Source organism: Camelus ferus, chromosome 8 (genome assembly GCF_009834535.1).
Source record: "Camelus ferus isolate YT-003-E chromosome 8, BCGSAC_Cfer_1.0, whole genome shotgun sequence".
Lineage (NCBI taxonomy): Eukaryota > Metazoa > Chordata > Mammalia > Artiodactyla > Camelidae > Camelus > Camelus ferus.
The window spans coordinates 23,786,206-23,799,639 of record NC_045703.1 but is presented as its reverse complement, the minus strand read 5'-3'; the positions used below and the strand labels follow the sequence as shown (position 1 = coordinate 23,799,639).

The 13,434-nt window shown below is 40.0% G+C and overlaps 1 long non-coding RNA gene across 1 annotated transcript; it reads left to right on the top strand.

The window, feature by feature from the left end:
- The first annotated feature begins 8,492 nt into the window (after positions 1-8,492).
- On the top strand, positions 8,493-12,881 carry LOC116665521. Its single transcript, XR_004322193.1, has 3 exons — positions 8,493-8,505; positions 10,120-10,125; positions 12,802-12,881. It is a non-coding gene; the product is annotated as an uncharacterized LOC116665521 (long non-coding RNA).
- Positions 12,882-13,434: the final 553 nt, after the last annotated feature.

The following is a 13,434-nucleotide window of genomic DNA, read 5'->3' as shown; positions in this document are numbered from 1 at the left end:
GTTGAAGATCATGATGAAAAGCATAATCAGTAGTTCACATCATCTGGGAGTCCGATGGACAGGTACAGGAGCAGATCAGCACAGGGCATGGAACCAGGCCAATAGAAGAAAAAATTCAAGACCCGAACCAGGTCAGCAACTTTTCCCTAGCCAAAATCATCTAAGGTAGAAATGCCCCCATAAATTTTATCCTACATTCGAAGATCTAGGGATCTACCTCAATTACCTTGTGGAGGCTATCAGGAAAAAAATGTCCTCATGGGAACCTGTTTTCATATGGTCAATACAATTTTGTATTCTGGTTTTTCCCTTATTCCTTGATTCATAGATATCTTTCCACATTGTTTAATCTTGGCAGTTACCCTTTTTTAAACATCTGTATAGTGTCCCATCAGCTGGTGAACCCTAATTTACTCAATCATTTCTCTATTATTTTATACTTATATTAGTTCTAAGAATTTTAGAAGGGTAAGTAGAATTTTTTGAAAGGCTCCTTCCATCATTCAAGATTAGCATCTGAACTTTTCATGGCAATGGCTACCTCCCAGCTGGGTCAATGTTGGGCAACAAGTTCATCTAAAGGAACACAGCCTTTACGAGAAAACAGGCTCAACCCTTGGAAACTTTAAGTGGAAATACTCTAGTTACTGCTGACATATATTCCCAAGGTCCAAGGTGGCAGCTACAGATCTCAAGAAGATCTGTATTTCTGGACAGAATAACTCTAGTATACTTTGAAAGAAAACCCAAAGTTGGACTAACTCCCATCAGAAAATGAAATTATTCACCTAGAAAGCTTGGTCACCAAGGTCTGGATAGTTAGTAAAGGGAACACAGAAAACCACTCATTCTGTTGTGGGTTTTGAGATAAGACTTTAATTTCCATAATCTTCATAAAAAACAGAACGGTCTTTTCACCCCAAATTATATTCACTATGAATTGGCATGTCTTAGACAGGAAAAATTTAGTTGCAAAGAACAGAATTCCACTTCACTCAAATAAAAAATGGAAAGGCAGAGCTTATTATGGGGTTACAATAAGCCCATGCAGGAGATAAAGCTAGGCATTATGGAACCAAAAGGGGATTATGCAGATTTTTTTCTCTCTCTGTCTCTGTTCTACCTTTTGGGTACATGGTCTCTCTATTTGTCTTTGGGCATCCTGCTCCATCCTTCTGCAGGTGGACTTTTTCTGCTGACTCATGATTTCTCAGCTTCCCCTCACTCACTGGTATGAGGTTTTGGGCTGCGGTGGCAGGCCAGCTGGGCATGACCTTGCAGCTTGGCTCCGCGTAGCTAAATGACTCAGCCTCTTTGTCCCTTTTCCAAATTCTTGGGAGAGTATCCTCTCAGCCCAGCTTAGGTCAGATGTCTGTCCCTGGGTCAGTCACTGAGACTGGTGGGGCACAGTCACACGGCATGTAGTGCTACCCCTCCCAGGGTGGTGAGTGGGGCAGAGTCTCCAAGGTGGAATGTGGGTAGGGAGAAGGGAATGTTTGGCATTTCTGAGACAGACTTGGGTCTGAGAGAGGCATGCTGAGTTGTAATAAAAAGAGCAGAGGATTTGGAGTTTAAAAAAAAAATCTCTAACATTTCTTAGTCATGAAACTAAACAACGGTCCTGATCTCTCAGAGACTCATTTCCTCATATGAAACCTGAGAGAGCTGAACAAGATGACCTTCCAGCTCTTGCTGTCTTCAGTTATTATTTTCATCTTTAGAATCTCATAATGTAAGGAATGACCAATGCTAATATCAACAATTTGGCAGGTTTTATACGAACAATCATTCAAAAATCTGTCTTTACAGTATGTCCGGTGGTGTATTATCCCCAACATTACCATTACTGTAAACATTTTTGCAAGTCCATTGTATGCACTAGCGATGCTGAAGTCCCTAGGTAGGCATTCAGCAAATGTTTCTTGCTTAGAGTGGAATTCTAAAAGAAGAGGAAAAACAAATCTTGTTCTACAAGAGTTTGCCTGTCAAGGTTTTAGAGGTTTGAAAAAATAACATGGTGAAATCCACTCAGTTTTAATGCTGTTGGTGTACAATGCTCTAAAATGCACTACTGGTAAACTGCCTACTGTAGGTAAAGACAAAAGACTGTGTTAATTGAAATTACTTTCTATTTGTGTCAAATTAATACAGCTGTCCTGCCATATGTGAACTTGAGACATTCTTATTAATTTGCCTCCACAGCAAGTTTAATTTTTATCCCCATTGAAATCTACTACGGTACTGAAAGAAGTTACAACTGGCTCTTTTAATATTTAGCTTGTTCCTATCAAGAAAGGAAGGATCCAAAGGGAAACATTTAAAAAAGCTTAATAATTGCAGTGAGAATTTCAATTTCCCAGCCTATTCAAGTTCCTTTAAAAAGGCTTCAAGCTCCCACACAAACCCATCATTGACAGCAGGTCAATGTGTCTTTGGAATTGACCCAGGACATCCGTTTTTTCCAGGTTGGCCACTCACTCTTCCCATAACCAACCCTCACTTGACTGTACACCTCAACTGTCATCATTTACAACCTGCCTCCTCTTTTTATATGTAAATATGTAGATATGTTATCTTTAGATTTGAGCTGATGAAGTTCAACTCAGCTGAGTTTATTAATTCATCTACAGCAGAAGGGGAAGGCCCTCTGGGTTGCAGATAAGCCAAAGTCTCCCAGTAGGCTAGCCCTAATGCACCTGGTACTGGGAGAAGCTGACTTTCCTCCTTTCCACCCTGACAAGCTCTTGCCCAGCAATCCCAGGGCGAGGCAGGGGCAGCCTTTGTTGCCCCTTCCTGTGCCTGTTTGCTACTGGGAAAATGGATTTTTGTTGTCCTTCTTTCATTTTAAAATAGCAAATGCTTCTCTTTTGTGTATAAAATCTGTATTCTCTTCCCCCATGACAAAAAAAGAACATCTTACTGGCTTTTTTCATCCAGTGTTCAAAATAGTTTATGCTTGTTTCTTAAAAGTTCAACAGTATAGAAATGGATAAAACAGGAAGTGAAAACTTTCCATAATTCTATTTATTCCCAGAGATGGCCACAATTATTAGTTTTTTTATCTATCCTTATAGATAAATATAAATGTGTATATGTGTAATGGTTATACTATATCTAATGTGTAATATGTTATATATTATATATGCACACACATACACAGGCAAATACATATAGATGTGTATGCATACATATTTCTAAGATAGTAGTACAGTATATATTATATACTTATGTGTTTAACAAAAATGGAATCATATTAGTTACTTTTTTCTGTGGTTTGCTTTTTTTTTTTACTTTAAACAACTGGCTGTGTACATCTGATATATAAATCTATCTCATCTTTTATAACGGCCTCTCAATTGTAATCCTTTGTACCAAAATCTCTCCCCTCTACTGAAGAGCATCTATAATGTTCTAAGTCTTCCTTAAATATTAAAAATACTGCAATAAACATCTATATACATGTATGCATATACATATAGATATATGCCTGTTCCTGTTCAGATTATTTCTTTAGGATAAATTCCTACAACTAAAATTACTGGGGTAAAGCTTATGCACATTTAAAATGTTACAACCTAATGCCCAGCAGCAAACCAGAAAAGTTATATTACCTTACAGTTTTAACAAGTTTCCTGCAATTACCTTTATTTTTCATTATGGCCAATATAATGGTTCAAAAAGAAGAAGTGAGCATTTCACGTTGTCGGCTAATCTGTATTTGTTTGAATATTAGTGAAGATGGGTATCTTTTCAAGTGTTCCTTAGCTGTTTGGTGTTCTTCTTCTGTGAGTTGTTTGAACCTGTGTGTCCGTACCACTCACTTCTATTTCCTCCCTCTCCTGCCCCATATACACACCTTTTGGTTGACAAGAGCAGGTATGTTACAGGAGCTGGCTAATAAATTTCCTCTCCTGGAAACTTGGACACGGAACAGGGAGCCTCTAATCTACTGCATTTAAACAACAAAATGGTGCAAAGCTGGCCTGAATCAGCCATTTTGGTCACATGTATTATAAAGAAGAGAAAGTAGACCTGCAAAGAGAAAAGGAAAAAGCAGGTGTATCCTGGAAGCAGAGATGAGGGCCTGTGGTCTTGAGTACTTCCTCTCCTCCAAGCCTGTGTGAAAGCTCTCGTCTCCTTAAGCAAGTTTGAATGGATTTCTGTTAAGATAAGCAGTACCACAAATTCTTCACCATGGGGAATACTGGGTGGAGGGGAGGGAAAGACATAATTTTGAAAGAGTGTTTTCATCTTAATTTTCCCCTTTCATGGTTCCTAAGAAGCCCACAGGAGCCCTAAGAAATCAAATTCCCAAGCCTGAAGAGAAGCTGAAGAAAAACAAAAAACAAAAAACAAAAAAAAACCCACTAAAAATGGGCCAAATACGTCTTCACTGTGGTAGTCTTTTGATTTGTTCTTCCAGGTTTTCCCATCCAACTAGACGCCGGGAGCCCCGTCTCAGCACTGCATGCCTTACCAGAGTCATGGCTCCATTTACTGGCACTTGCTCTATTCTTGCTAAGTGTTTTGCTTCTGTTATGCTATTGAATTGATAACATGGGTATATTATTACTCAATTTTTCAAAAGAGGAAACCATGGCTTACGGAGGTTTATAGTAAGTTGCTTAAGAACACTCAGCTAGAACGTGATGGAGCGGGATTCCAGTTTCTAACTGACTCTGTTATACCTTCTGCTCACTAGGCTGGTCAGGTGCCCTCTGACTGCTACCTTAGATGCTTGTCTTACCCAGAACAAGAGGTCCACATATCCCAGCTGCCTTTTTGGTCACATGCAGAGAAGCCTTGCTGTTCACTTTCAATGTGCTGGACCCTTTGTTGAATGAGTGAGTTCTGACAGCTGTGCAGACTACATCCTGAAGATGGGCTGGAGTCACAAAGACATCCTGACTTACCTGTCCACTCTAGGCTGGCCCCTCTGACACAGAGTTTCCACCCTACCCACCCCCATGTCTACCTCCTCTATAGTAATGACAGCCAACATCTATGAAGAGTTTGCCATTCACTCTCATTCTATCAGTAAAAATGCACAGAAATTTTTCTAGGATGCTGTGCCAGAAATGTTAATGATGGTTATATTTGAATGATGAAACTTGAGGTCATACTTTTATTTCCTTTTTGTACTTTTCTGCTTAAGCTCTTTATGGGGAGCATGTCTTATTTTCACAGAAAGAACAAAGTGATTTTTCTTAAAAAAAAGTTTGCCATTCAAAGCACTTTATTATATAGTATAAGCTCATTTATCCTCACATCAGCCCTAAGACTTAGATACTATTAATACCCCCATTTCACAGATGAGGAAATGGAGAAACAGAGAGGTTAAGTGACATGCTCAAGGTCACAGCCAGTGAACAGTGGCCAGGATTCCCACCCAAGTGTCAGAGACTCCTCTGTAGAGTTGATGAAAGCTGAGATGCTCTCCTTAGAAAAATAGGTTCATGATTCAGTGTAGTTTCAGGGTTTCATCTTGAGGAGTCCTCCTACCATAGACCACGCACGTTGTATTGCAGGGCCCAGAAAACTCAGACGTCCTCAGGGGCAAGGCAGGGAACATTGATGAGTGAAGGGGCTGAGTGGGAGAAAGGACTGTGGGCCCTGGATATTTCATGGACTCCTTCCAAAAGCATCTGATGAAAACAAACTAACCAACCAAGCAAATCCCCTGTACTGGGTGAAGAACCCTCACTTGTGGGCTGAATTCAATGACAGTGCCATCAATGTGCAATTTCTGCTAGAATGCAACACAGTCCTTTATTTGCTCACCTGCCAACAGGCATGTTTGTTGCTCCTAATATTTGCAAAATCTGCTCCCCTAGCTCAGGGTGATCTGCAGCTAATTCCAGTCAGATCTTCCAATTTCAGAGTCCAAAGCTATTATCTCCACCACCACCACCCCACCCCCCATCCCTCCAGGCATCCAAGGTCCCAGCCACCTTCCATTGGGCTTCTGATGGGCCAGGGTGTTTTGAGGGTACAGGTGGGTTGGATCAGAAAGTGTTACTCCTGCAGACGGTCTAGCTGGCTCCTAGAGACACTGGATTTAGGCTTTGGCAGTTCCCAGCTCCCACATGGCTCTTGAACATTGGAAGGTGCCCGACCGTGGCTGAGCCATGCCTAGTTTCTGTCTTCCTGGCCCCTGCAGCCCCATCCTCACCTTTCTGTTCTCCTAATCTCTCTTCTGTATTTGTTCTCCCCTCACCCTCCACCCTCAAGAAGTGAGAAATATTTTTCTAGTTCTGGGAAAAGTGCCCTCTCTCAATATCGCTATGATTTTTTCTCAGTGGCACTTGCTATATTTTGATACAACTGCTTCAAAGCACCTAGTATAACTTCCCTCATGGGTTTAGGCTTTGGGGAAACACAAAAGCTAGACACTATTTCTGCTTTCCGTTTGTTCATGTCCTTCCCCTGAAACAATGAATCACAGGGATTACCTACTTAAAGGAAGAGGGGAGTATGCAGGGGAGGGAAGGAAGGGTGGAAATATTGGGAGAATAGAAGTTTCCATTAAAAACTTACATATAAAACAGAAACAGACTCACAGACATAGGATAAGACTTGTGGTTGCCAGTGGGGAGGGAGGGGGGAAGGGATAAACTGGGAGCTCGAGATTTGCAGATACTGACTGGTATATATAAAATAGATGAACAAGTTTATACTGTATAGCACAGGGAAATATATTCAATATCTTGTAGTAGCTCACAGCAAAAAATATGAAAATGAATATATATATATATTCATGTATGATGAATTGTGCTATACAGCAGAAATTGATACAACATTGTAAATTGATTATAACTCAATAGAAAGAAAAGAAAGAAGAAAGAAAGAAAGAAAGAAAGAAAGAAAGAAAGAAAGAAAGAAAGAAAGAAAGAAAGAAAGTTTCCATTAAAATTAGAAAACATTATTCCACCACAGATTTCCCATCTTAAGACCCCTTTCATAGTCTTTTATTTTCTATTGAAGTGTAGTTGGTTTACAATGTTAGTTTTAGGTGCAAGGCAAAGCAATTCAGTTATACATATACATGCATACATATATTTCTTTCAGATTCTTTTCCATTATAGCTTAGTACAAGAAATTGAATATAGTTCCCTGTGCTATATAGTAGGTCGTTGTTGTTTATCTATTTCATATCTGGTAATATATATCTATTAATCCCAGACTCCTAATTTATCCCTCCTCCCTTTCCCCCAAGACTCTTTTATACTCTTGATGACCCCAAAGAACTTGGTTATGTGAGCAATATATATATTGATGTTGAGTGTATTCAAAATTAAGATGGATACATGTGTAAAATATTTAGTTACTTATTCATTTAAAAATAACAACAATAAACTCATTCTATGTTAACATCAATCACATATTGTTTAATTTAAAATGAATTAAATTTTATTTTAAATTGTATTTTCTAAAATGAGACAACAAACAAAAATGATGGCATGTTTACATTTTTGTCAATCTTTTTAATGTCTGGCTTAATCGAAGGCAGCTGGATTCTCATATCTGCTTCTGCATTCGATGTGTTGTGATAGTACATGCCGTGCAGCCTCTGAAAACTTCCCTGGACACTCATGAGTGTATGAGAGTGAAAGAGACAAAGTCTTTATGATGAAAATCCCCAGAGGAGGACCTCCAGAAAGGAGCACGCGGTGAGGACTGCTGATTTAGATCGTGAAGTATAATCAGAGGATGCTGGAATGCCAGTCCTGGGAGGAAAGAAGCAGGGCTGACATCTAAGGGAGGCAGTTCTATGTAGTGGGTAAGGGCACTAGTTTTGAAAGCAAACACTTCGAGGTTTGAATCCCAACTCCTCCCCTTCCTACAGAGTAGCCTACAGAAGGTTACTGAACTTTTCAAAACCTCAGATCTCCTACCTATACATGGAGAACAATCATACCTACCTTGCCGGATTGTTGAAAGATAACAAAGTGTTTCCCAAACTTCATTAGTCATAACTTTTGCCAAGTCCATGTGAGAACTGCACTATTATCCTCTTTGCATTTTTCCATAGCTCACTTTTTAAACTTAAATACATTTTGAAGGGATATTTTATATCCTTATTATAAATGGAGAAACCACTTGCCCTAAATTGAAGGTGCAGTGCAAATAAAAAAGATCTCGTTGCCAGAGACAAGTATCCAGCTTAGGTCTGCTCTCCACTTGTAATAAAAGAAAATAAGTCAATGTAAGGGAGTCACTCAAGACTTGCACCAAAGAGACTCGACCAGATGTGATCAGAAGGGGTCAGAGACTTGAAGAAAGAATAGCTTTCTCATTATGTGATGCAGTTGGACTTCTGCCTTGCCCATGTGCCACTAAGTCATCTCCCCTACTACCTAAACCATTCTCTCCAGCACCCCACCCTCGGGAGACACTGAGATCATGCATATAAAGCACTTAGCTCAGTGCCTGGCACATGGGAAAAACTCTGCATTGCAGCTTTTTGTTATCTTTTCTAATTCTTCCTTTTCTTTTCCTACACGAGTTAAATGACTCATATAAGCTCATAGTTATTTGATGGAGGGCCATGACTACAAAGCCTGTGTTCCATCCCTCTGCTGATAAGAGTGTGGACTCTGGAACTGGGCTCTGTGACTTTAGAGCTGTGTGAACTTGAGCAAGGAACTCAACCTCTCTGTGCCTCAGTATTCAAAACAGTAATATGGTGATATGATAGCATCTAATTCATAAGGTAAGAGGAAATGAGTTCATGCTTGTAAAGCACACAGAATATGCCTGGCAGGTAGCCAAAACATTATACATATAAGCTAATTGTGTTCTTTCTTTTTCACCAGCTGGACTTGACAGTAGTCATTAACATGCAGGTTACTATGGAGAAGTTTTTCTCAAACTGTCTGAAGTGAAGGATCAGGTTTACCCATCCTACCTCCATCCATGTGGACCAATACTTTTGTAAATAGAGCAAAAAAAAAAAAAAAAAAAGAATTATGAGAAAAAGGAAATAAAAAGGAGAAAATATAAAATAAAAGCCCACATATTTTATTAGATTCAAAACATATATTTTAATAAAGATATTCAGAGAATAAAATATAGGGTAAAATAAATTACAAAAATGTACACTTTGAAAGCCTGAGTATAGGCAATTGATAGCTTTGCTTCAGTACTTTTTTGTCATTCCACGTTTGTGCTGAAAGAAAGTCATGAGGGAAACAGCAGTTTTCCACATGAAATACTGATATGTGTACTTTAAACAAACATTTTGTATATTAATATTTAAAGTTTTTCACATTATAGGTGAGCTTGCTTTATGCTTGTTAACTTATGTAATCTACAATGGACAGATGAAAGTCCTACGAAGAGGAGATCGTCTATATCTAAACGTTTCTGTTTGCTTTAATAATGTGCATAGTAGAGAAACCAGTCTCACAGAGGGTAGGTTGATGAGAAAGGAAAAACAGAATTTAAAGCCATTTCTGCAAGCTTTAGAGATTCATTTTCTACTTTTATCTGAAATGAAGCACACATCATGTGGTATATTCAACATTCATTTTCAATCCTTCATTGGTAGTCAGTTCCAAAACTGATCTTTTAAACTAACCCTTTAAAGTTATAGGTAAATTTAAATTACCTTTGATAAACAAATGAACAAGATGAAATCTGGATTTTATACACCTTGGGGTTACAGTTGACAAATTGACCTTAAAATATCACATGTGTATTGGGGTGGCTAGTAGGAAGCTACTGTCACCTGTGACTCACCCATTCCAGTTCAGTGCCTGACCTGTACCCTGTATCTTAGTTTGTTCAGGCCATTATAACAAAATACCATAAGCTGAGTAGCTTAAAAACAACAAACATTTATTTCTCACAGTTCTGGAGGCTGGGAAGTCCAAGATTATGGCACCAGTAGAGGGTTCCCTACTATTTCATAGACATCACCTTCTCTCTGTGTCCTCACATGGCAGAAGGGGCAAGGTTGCTCTCTGGGACTCTTTTATAAAAGGGCACTAATGCCATTCATGAGGACTCCACCCTCCTGACTTAATCACTTCCCAAAGGTCTTACCTCCAAATACCATCACACTGGGGATTAGGTTTTAACATATGAATATGGAAGGTGAGCACATTCAATCCACAGCACTCTGTTTCATAAGACTGGTCCTCTGGTGATGCCCTTGCATGTTGTGACAATGTCAAATTGCTCTGAAATTTTCTTAATGTCATTGTTGATGTCTATGCTTATCTTGTTGCAGCTGGGAACAAACCCACAGACCACACTTTGAGTAGCAGTGGTATGGAACACAGAGCTGGAATGATGCGTTACACAATTTTAGGAGAAACATTTGTGGATGGGAGACACTGCTTCAGTTTTTTATCAAGACCATTTCCACGTTTCTAGAAAGTAGTTGTCTCCTTCTTACACCCTTGCATGTCAGGTGCTAAAGAAATTCTTGATAGGAACACTCAGGCCATGAAAGTAATGTTAGAAAATTTATAGAGGAAAGGAAAGAAAACTGGGACAGAATTAGTCCTTTCTTTCCAAACTGCAAGCCTCAGCCTTCGTTCAAACAGTGCTGGGTAATAATTGTTCCCACATACCTATGCGTTCCATAAGGGCTGGGACTATGTAGTTTTTAATCTGTAACTGGAGCATCTAGCACCGAGATGGGCGTATAGAAATCACTCAATAAACATTTAAGTGAGTGGATCCCAAGAATTTTAGCAGTCTTACATCTCTGTTGGCATTCTACAGAGGGATGGTTACTAAGAAAGAACAGTTTAGCAGAATGGGAGACGTATGCATCTTTTCTTTTTCTTCTCACTGCATTCCTGGGTTATGATCTCTTGAAAAGCAAACACAGCCTTCAGGTGTGTTGTCTCCATTGAAAGCCATTCTGAACTTCACTCTTTCACAGAGCAGAAAGACACTTGATACAGGAATTCTCACTGATCGAAGTGAGCATTTTTAAATTGCCTGGACCTCCTTTTATTCCACTTTCTCTTTATCACAGGAGCCATATCTTAGTTATCTCAGTATTGCTATGGCCTCACAGAGAGTCTGGCACACACCTGAGGACCACGGCATAGTGTTTTTAGCGCATCTGCGAGGGAGAGGCTAAGTGAACTAGAGCAGAGCTTCTCAGATTTCATATGCACATGAATCCCCTGGGGCAGCTGGTGAAAATGCAGATTCTGATGCAGTAGCCCCAGGTGTGCGCTCAGGTGATGCCAATGCTTCTGGTCCTTGGGCCACATTTTAAGTAGCAAGCAACCAAAAGGAACGAAAGGAACCTGAGCTTCTGTTTAGCTGCGTGTTAGCAAATGAAGTAAAAGGCATGATTAATATTATTTAGGAATGATTTTTAGTGATCTGTAGCTAGCTGTTTTGGAGACAAGACGAAAGAGCTGCTTAGGAAAGGAAAATAAGTCATGTGGGCCAGATGTGATTCCATAATACTCCCCGGGATCTCACAATTGCCTTAGAAGGAAACATGATACCACAACAACCCATCATCTTTTAAAGCTTAATACTCAAGTATCAGATTCCATAGGGAAACAGAACACAGTGAAGCAGTCATAGGATACATTCTTTTGTGTCTTCTGGAACATATGCTTAAACTGTCCTTTAAAAAAAAAACTTTTTTGATCAACCACTTACTACTTATTTCCATTATGACGCTTTGTAAAATTTAAATTAAACCATCTCTTTCTTTCCAGGTTTCTTCACTGCTCAAGTCAATAGTGTGGAGTGCAGGAACACACCTTTAGGATCTTACAAACTTGGGGCGATTGTCCCAACTCTGACCCATGTAAGACAGCGTAACCTTAAGCATGAGCCCCAGGTTCAACAGTAAAATGGGATTAACACTACCACTTTAGGTTTTTATTAGGACAAACTGAGGAAACACCTGGGCCAATGCAGGATCCCTATAAATAACACTTTTATTCCCCCAAATATTGCCAACCTAGGCTCAAACTATCCGGGATTAAAGTGAGGCACACTCTGTAACCCAACTACACCAATTTGGAGCCTAGATCTTGTCTAGTTCCTCCTAGTGGCAGGGGAGGGAGAAGAGGGGGGAGAGACTGTCTCAGAAACTAGAGCCCAGTAGCTGTGACTGGCCTCTGTGCAGTCTAATGGACGATAAGGTACTCTCTATATTCCTGCTTCTGGCTTGGGGAAATTCTGGAGTTGGCCTTAGCATGGCCATAGCAGCCGTCACTCACTAAGGGTTTACTATGTGCTGGGAGATGTTTGAGGATGTACGGGCTTTCAGTTTTCAGGCTGATGGTCACTGAGATGTCGTATTTTTTTTTTCCCAGAAAATTGTATTTTATTTTTCAAATAATTATGATAAAGGGGGTTCTTGCAAAAGTATCTTCAGATGACCAGATACAGTAGAAAGTAATCCTCTTTGAAGGTGGGAGCCGTGTTCTGTTCATCTTGTCACCGATGCATTCCTTGTTCCACAGCTCAGGGGCAAATCCTGTTAAGAGGGGCGATGTCTCCTTTCAGATGGGACGATTGCTTGGACTGATCAGACCACAAAGAATAACTAACTGTGGGACAAGAGTTCCAGATGAAATCTAGCAGTTTCTTGGGCATCCAGGGAAGCCCTAACTTTGATATAAGCCAGGAGGGCTGCAAGTGACCAATCATTGGTCCCAGGTTGATGCTGTTATCAGCAGGTGGGGTTGGAAAAGCTGCTTCTAGGGAAAGAGTCAGGCCTGTGTCTTCATTTCCTTCATACCTCACACCTGACTGCCCCTTATATCAATGGGCTTGCGGAGGAAGATCAAAATATTGGGGGAAGTGTAGGCATCGTCTCATTCTCTTGGAAAGCCTCATCAGGGAAGGTTCACGGTGGCGTCATGGAAGCCCAAGAAAACAGGCACAAGAGGGCACGGGAGCCTGACATGGACAGTGACACCAGCTCTGAATCAGGCTTGGACTCGAGCAGGACAACAGAACTGACCTCTGTGGTAGAAGGTGTGAAGGAACTCTAAAACTAAATGACCGCAAGGGGCTACCCTCAAGGGGCTTGAGGGGTCCCACCGTTGGGGAGATGGTGTGTTAAGCTTTTCACTCTTCATCCACAGTTTATTAAGTGTTTATTCTATGCCTGACACTCTGCAATGAATAGAACATTCATGATTCAAAGTATTTCACATAAATTAACTTTCCAGACAACTGAAAGTTTTGATTTTCTTAACCTTAAATACAGTCAATGAAAAATTTTCTAATATTAGTTACACAGTTTTTGAACTGTTTTCTAGGCACAGTGTGTGCTTTATTGATCACTTGGGGTCACTGTCTTACTTAGGGTTGCCAGATAAAATATAGGACACCCAGTAAAATTTGGATTTCAGGTAAACACAGGCAATACTTGAGACATGCATGTTATTCCTTGTCTAAGGACAAGTTATTCCTTGTTCATCTGAAATTCAGATT